Source organism: Palaemon carinicauda, chromosome 3, assembly GCF_036898095.1.
Source record: "Palaemon carinicauda isolate YSFRI2023 chromosome 3, ASM3689809v2, whole genome shotgun sequence".
NCBI classification, from domain to species: domain Eukaryota; kingdom Metazoa; phylum Arthropoda; class Malacostraca; order Decapoda; family Palaemonidae; genus Palaemon; species Palaemon carinicauda.
In genome coordinates this window covers 44,713,863-44,720,935 of record NC_090727.1, presented here as the reverse complement: position 1 = coordinate 44,720,935, position 7,073 = coordinate 44,713,863, and the positions used below count along the sequence as shown (strand labels likewise).

General features: G+C 49.3%; 1 pseudogene; it reads left to right on the top strand.

Moving 5' to 3' along the window:
- The first annotated feature begins 382 nt into the window (after positions 1–382).
- LOC137631615 (uncharacterized) lies at positions 383–1,661 on the top strand (annotated as a pseudogene).
- The last annotated feature ends 5,412 nt before the right edge of the window (positions 1,662–7,073 follow it).

Below are 7,073 nucleotides of genomic sequence, written 5' to 3'. Positions count from 1 at the left end.
ATTGTCCAGCTGGTTCTGCAGTGTATTTTACTTTAATATACTACTGTATCACTAAAGCTAAACTGAACTCTTAAGTGTTCACTGTTTTCGTCCGGAGGACTTGACTCACAGCACACATAGCCTATATTTCTGTAATTCTGTACTTTACAATATTTATACAGTACAATTTAACATTGACTAAGCTGTGTGTGTGGAGGACAGAAACTGAAACTACAGTTTGCTGTGTACAATATGTTTTTCGGCCATGCGCTGCCGAGCATGCATCTGCATACGCTGTTGCCAGTCAGTCGGCTCTTGAGTATCTTGTCATAAAGTTCGGTCACCAGGATGTTGTCTCATGGCAAACCCAACATGGCGCAGTGAGTAGGATGAGAACCAAGCTATGCCCCAGATACGTCGACCACCCATGGGCACGCCGAGGCAGGCCTCACCTGCAATGCCAAGGGCCTTGTCACAGGCCGTGATGCAAGCACAGATGTTAATTGCAGACCAGCAACACGCCATCTGTTCCCTTCAGGATGCCCTACCCGGTTCCGGAGCTCGTGCCAGTGAAGTTCCTGTCTCTGCTGCCCCTGAGAAGTGTGATTCGGAAATGTCCTTGGCAGCGTTCAGATCCTGGAGACGTTCGATGACGTGTTGGATTCACCTTGACAAGTTCCCACTGCAGGATGTTGTCCTGCACATTAGGCTCAACTGCGTGCCGGCGTTGCAGCGTGCACTGGACGCTCGGTATTCAGATGCCAAATGGAACGCCCTCGCCCCAGACACGGCTCTGGATGCCACTGGGAATATTGTGTTGCGGTCGTCAAATCAGGCAGTGCAGGGGTCTGAATTCTTTGCCCTCGCACAAGGGAGCGAGGAGTCAGTGAGCGACTATTTTTTCGAGGTGTGCTCAGAAGGCCACCGACTGTGATTTTCAGTGTCCTAAATGCGGGGAGTGCTTGATAAAATACATGCTGTTGCGGAAAATAATGTTAGGCTTCAGTGACCCTGTATTAAAAAGGCACGTTTTTCAGGCATGTGATACATTTAAAAGTGTAGATGCCTTTCAGGCACTGTGCTGCATTTTCGAAGCTGCACGCCAAGACGTTGAAAGTGTCCCGCATGTCGCTATCGGTGAGAGGGAATCTGCTGTCACCTCGAGTGATGACGTCACAGGCAGGGATGACGTAGAGCCAGACGTCGCGGTGTTGTGCGACAACTTCAATGTAAAGTGTTGCGGAAATTGTGGGCGACGCCATCCGTTTGGTCGAGCTTCGTGCCCCGCAAAAAGTATGATGTGCCACGGGGGCCAAAAGGCAGGGCACTTTCAGAAATGCTGTAGGAGTACGAAGAAAGCGCCGCTTGCCTTGAGTCTAGTGATTGTTGCAGACACACACCTCTCACCCCACCCTACAAGCAAGGCTTGTGTTTCCCATAGGAACGGGAATTCAGTATCTACACTCGTCGTAGCAGATACAGGAGCACAGATCTGCGTTGCCAGACCCATGATTCTTTCAAGCCTGCAAATAAATCCCCTGGAGTTTCAGCCGCAAACAGGTCTGAGGGACGTAGCTAATCTCCGAGTGAGATGTCTCGGATCAACGGCATGCTTCATTGATAAACGTGGGCGACGCACGAAGCAGGAGGTTTACTTTGTGCCGACGGCCAAGAACTTCTAAATATTACTGAATGCTTGTAAGGAGCTGGGAATAGTACCGCCTGCCTTCCCTCACCCCTACCATCTCGTTGCATCAGCTCATGTGCTTAACGAAGAAGTCGCACGGCCTAACTCCCCTAAGACAATGAAGCCAGCCACCTTACCTATCTCGCCTGTGGAGGAGAATATACCAAGACTTGAGGAATGGTTATTACGGCATTTCTCATCAACAACCTTTAACACAACAAGGGAACCTTTACCTGCAATGACGGGCAAGGAGCACCACATCCATTTGTTGCCTGATGCCGTGCCTTATGCCTGTCACACGCCCGCAACAATCCCTAAGCATCGGGAAGAGGAGGTCAAGGCCCAACTTGACGAGGACGTTCGGAAGGGTGTGATAGAACCAGGCCCAGTGGGGATGCAACGGAATGGTGTGCGAGGATGGTTGTAGTAGCCAAGAAGACTGGCCAACCTCGCCGCACAGTAGACTTCCAGCGCCTCAACGCCCACTGTCTTCGTGAGACTCATCATACACCGGCACCCTTCGACATGATTTCAAGCATCCCCATTCACACGTACAAGACTACGGCGGACGCCCACTGGGGTTTCCATCAAGTGGAATTGGACGAGGACAGCCGCCCACTCACGACCTTCATCACCCCATGGGGACGATACCGTTATCGTAGAACACCCATGGGTCACTGTTCGGCGTCTGACGCCTACACAAAAAGGTTCGATGATGCCCTGCAAGACATCACCAGAAAGCATAAATGCATTGACGACACTTTGCTATACACTCACAGCATTGATGAGGCATTCTGGCATGTATATGAATTCCTGTCAACGTGTGCCTCTGCAGGTATCACACTCAAACCCGAGAAGTTTAAATTCTGCAAGAGAGAGGTTACTTTCGTCTTTTATCACCTGGGATGGGAGTCATACAAGCTCGCAGATGAACGACTAGACGCCATTCGTAACTTCCATATGCCAGAGAAGCCCTCCATCACGGATATTAGGTCGTGGTTCGGATTCGTGAATCAATTAGCTCCCTTTCTTGCAACGGCGCCCATCATGGAGCCCTTTAGGGGATCTCCTCAGTAAACCCACCGGAAAAAACGTCTACTGGGATAGCCAGCTACGTGACAAACTCCGGCAGGCACAGGAGGTCATCTGTCAATTAGCCAAGGACGGCTTGGCATATTACGACAAGACACGCCCTACGACGATAATGACGGATTGGAGCAAGGAAGGCATCGGTTTCATAGTCCTTCAGCAGTATTGCGTTTGTCAGTCAGCTGACAGCCCCTTTTGTTGCAAGGGCGGCTGATGCCGTGCCCTGTGTGGTAGTCGACACCTCACCCCCTCTGAAGCTAGGTATGCCCCCGTAGATGGAGAAGCCTTGGTGGCAGTTACCTGGTGCTTGCGGAAGGCCAGGTTGTTCCTACTTGGGTGTCTTAATCTCACCATCATCACGGACCACCGTCCACTCGTCAAACTGCTGGGTGACAGAGCCCTCAAGGACGTCATCAACCCAAGATTATTCAACCTGAAAGAGAAGACACTCCAGTTCAAGTTCCACATGAAATACCTGCCCGGAAAAAGGAACACTGCCGCGGATTTTCTTTCAAGGTACCCGACCATGCGAGCATCCCACGAAGCTTCCGACGTGGATTTGGAGGACGACATTCAAGTGGCAGTGGCATGTGCAACCATGGCCGCCTTGGAACCGGACATCATCATGTTGGATGAAGACTGCATCAGGAGCACCGCATCTAACGACCCTGTATATCAGCTCTTGCTTGCCAGGGTTGCAGCGGGTGACTGGCCCTAACAGAAATTGCAAGAACTTGCCTGCCTTCGTCCCTTCTTCAGCGTTCGGGACTGGCTAGCCATCAACCAGGATCTGGTGACATACTCAGTGGACCAAGAATGTGTTCGTTTGGTCATCCCAGAGGATTTACGCTATCAGGTAGCCGCTAACCTACACACTGGACACCAAGGCCTCGACTCTATGCTTAGAAGATCCAGGCAATCGGTCTATTGGCCGGGAATAGAAGGGGACCTTCAGCATCGCCGCGCCTAATGCACTTCATGCGATGAACACGCCCCCTCACTGCCTCCTGGAAAAATGATGCACACGCCCCCTGTGGAATACCCCTTCCAGCAAGTCGTCGCAGATATGTTCCAGATAGAAGGCAGTGTATACGTGGTATATGCAGATAGACTAACAGGTTGGTTAGAAGTAGCTCATTTCCCCAATAGTGCCCGTCTAACAATATCAGCAATCACCTTCGATCATATTTCTCGTGTTGGGGAGCCCCGGAACAAATATCAACTAACGGAGGTATGAACTTGGCCAGCGAGGAGATGGAGGCCTTCTTCAGGAGATGGGGAGTCAAGGTCCGGCTATCGTCGGCCCAGCATCCCCAGTCTCATGGCAGGGCAGAAGCAGCTGTCAAATCGGCAAAGAGGCTACTCTGAGAAAACACGTTAAAGGGTGGAGCCCTTGAGTCGGACAAAACGGCCTTGGCTATACTTCAGTATCTCAACGCTCCTCTCAGGGAAATTAACAAGTCGCCGTCTCAGCTTGCAACAGGTCTCCAGCTGCGCGATGGGGTACCGACGGCCAGGAGACACCTGTTAGTAGACAGACATTGGAGGCAGACGATACGTCGAAGGGAGTTACAAGTGGTAAGGTCGCAGGAGGTGATGTGCATCCCTGGCACTACCAGAAGACTGCCGCCCATCAAACTAGGTACCCGTGTACGCATACAAAACCAAGCTACCAAGCAGTGGGATAGAACGGGCATAGTAACGGAAACAAAGCCCCATCGTCAGTACACCGTCAAGCTCAACGGGAGCGGCAGGCTCTCAAAAAGGAATAGACGACACCTGAGAGCCATCGCTCCGCCCTCTGACACGCCCGTGTCTCAGCACGGGACCTCCGCAAGCCATACCCGACAGAACAGGTAACACTCCCCATACAGGAGCCCAACGTCATTAGTAGGCCGAGAAGGGCCGCCGGTAAACCCAAGTGGCTCAAAGACTTTGCAGAATGGTGTTATTATCCGTTGTATGTAATTGCATCAGGAGTTGATATTTCTTTCCAGAGAATTTATGTATTTTTTTGGGCTCAAGCCATGGCGTCCTGATGGAAGGTTCCTGTTTGGTAGCTTCCTTGGGTATAAGACTACTAAGATATTCCCAGAGAATTTAACCACAGGTTATCACAGAATTCTAACTTCTGGAGCGAGTATCTCAAAGGTTTCCCTTTAAGACATCGTAATACAACAGGGGACACGCATGTCTGAACGTGCCACATAGCTATCTCCACCCCGAACAGAGTTAATGCTTCGGTGTGTAAGGGCTGAGAATAGCTGGGAGCCGTTCCACAGCTAATCTCACTCGTGGCTACTACTGATACTCGAGACGTAAACAAACGGACGCCATTGCTCTAATGACGTCACGCGCGTCTTTATCCTTTGTTTAGTAGCTGCCCTACTTAGACGGATTTTCCCTTGTGTTATCTTTATCGCTTTGCATCTTCGCTATGTCGTTACCTTCAGCCTCGCCTTCTTCTGGAAAGTTGAGTACAAGGTTCCAGTATTGTTTAATTAAGCTCTGGCCGTAAAGTAAATATTATTTTGCGAAATAATTGATGTTTTGTGGCAGAGCTGTGCCTCTACCGGACCCGCCATTTTATGGCGTCGTTGTTGTTTTGCATGTCTTATTTAGTTAGCCACAACAACGCTTCCGGCATTATATACTAATCGAATACATTAGTTTATTTAGTCTTCATAGCTAGGAACTTTTATATCGTGTTTAGACGCTTTTTATCGGTCATCGATTGACCTCATACCAGTCGGCTACTATAGCCCCCAGGCCAGGAGCCTACATACAAGTGTTCATGCATGATTTATTAGTGATCCTAGACTAAGTTATGAAGATAGTGGCATTATTATTTTACAATACTTTTGACAGTGATGCAAATTTTTTCGCCTTCAGGGACCATATAGGGGATAGGCTAGTCAGTGATTCTTTCTAGCCTAACCTAACCTTAGGACCCCTATATGCTTCCTTCATCCCCTGCCTTGGCATTCCCTCTATTTAGCCTTGATCCCTTTTCTGAGTAAAGGGATTAATTGTCTAATAGAGTATATATCGCCTCTCAGTCCTCCCTAAAGGAATGAACCCCCTTTAGGATTGCGTCTGAGAGTGAGGTTAGGCTAGCCTACCTCTATGGCTAGGATAGTCTATGACTTTCCTGCGATAGCGATATGTCTTCTTCCTTGCCTAGTTCAGGACTTTTAGCCCTGTTCTAGGTCGGGTTAGGAAGGTTTCTCTGTTCCATGCTGAAACTGTACTCTTGCACCGTTTTAGCCGATCAGCCTGATCTTAGGTTAGGGAGTGTCCTCCCTTCCCTTAGTGGCCGCTCTGGTACAGAAACCCTTCCTGGGAAGACCTCTCTCTTCTCCCTCCCCACCTATCTCTTGTATAGCCTAGCCTATGCTTAGGTTAGTTTATACTCATCTGTCCCCTGTCCTACAACTCCTCCTTAGGGTGGATGAGTAGGGCTACCCGAGCTTCCCTGTGCAGTCCGCTCTGGTACATATACCTTCATAGTGTCCTATAAGGTTAGTTACTAGTATAGTTCTGCATAGGGGAGTCTCCCCCCCCCCCCCTCTTGGGTGTTCCCTAGCCCTCCCTTGGGCTACCTGCTCCCGGTCCCTAGTGACCCCTGCTTATGGATGTTAGAGCCTGTCTCTATCATGGGTACACCCTCTCAGGGAGGGGGAGGGATGTCTGGAACCCTGACGGTACTTCCTGCATCCCTTCCCCCCTCCCCCTGTCTCTCTATCTATCCGGGTGCCGGTCTCTTGCCGCCTCTACTGTCGGCAATACCTGCCTCCCTCTTGGTGACTTCCCTACCCTTGCCGCTGTGGAGGATTTATTTTTGCTTTATTTTTATTTTGTTTTGCCAAATCCTGTGTGTGTGTGAGAGAGAGAGAGAGAGAGAGAGAGAGAGAGAGAGAGAGAGAGAGAGAGAGAGAGAGAGATATTGTGTTAGCGAGCGAAAGTAGTTAGTGTAACGATCGTTTGTGGTGAGGAAGACTGTTGGTATAAATGAGATTGTTTGTTTACATTTTTAGTAAGGTTACGACAGTGGTGAATGTTTCGGAGCGAATGCTTTTTTATTTGACTGCAGCATAAGGCAGTTGTGTGAGAGCTGGATTACTATTTATATATTTTCGACCAGCGTGGTAGTGTTTTTTGATTTTCAAAGTAAGTACAGTTTTGTTTATCTTTGCTTGTCGTGATTGTGAATGATAGGAACAATTTATTATTTATCTTTGATTATAGTGCGATAGTTCAGTTAGCTAGAAGTGTTCGTAAGTGTTTTTCTTTTTTATTTTGGCAGGCTGCGATTCCT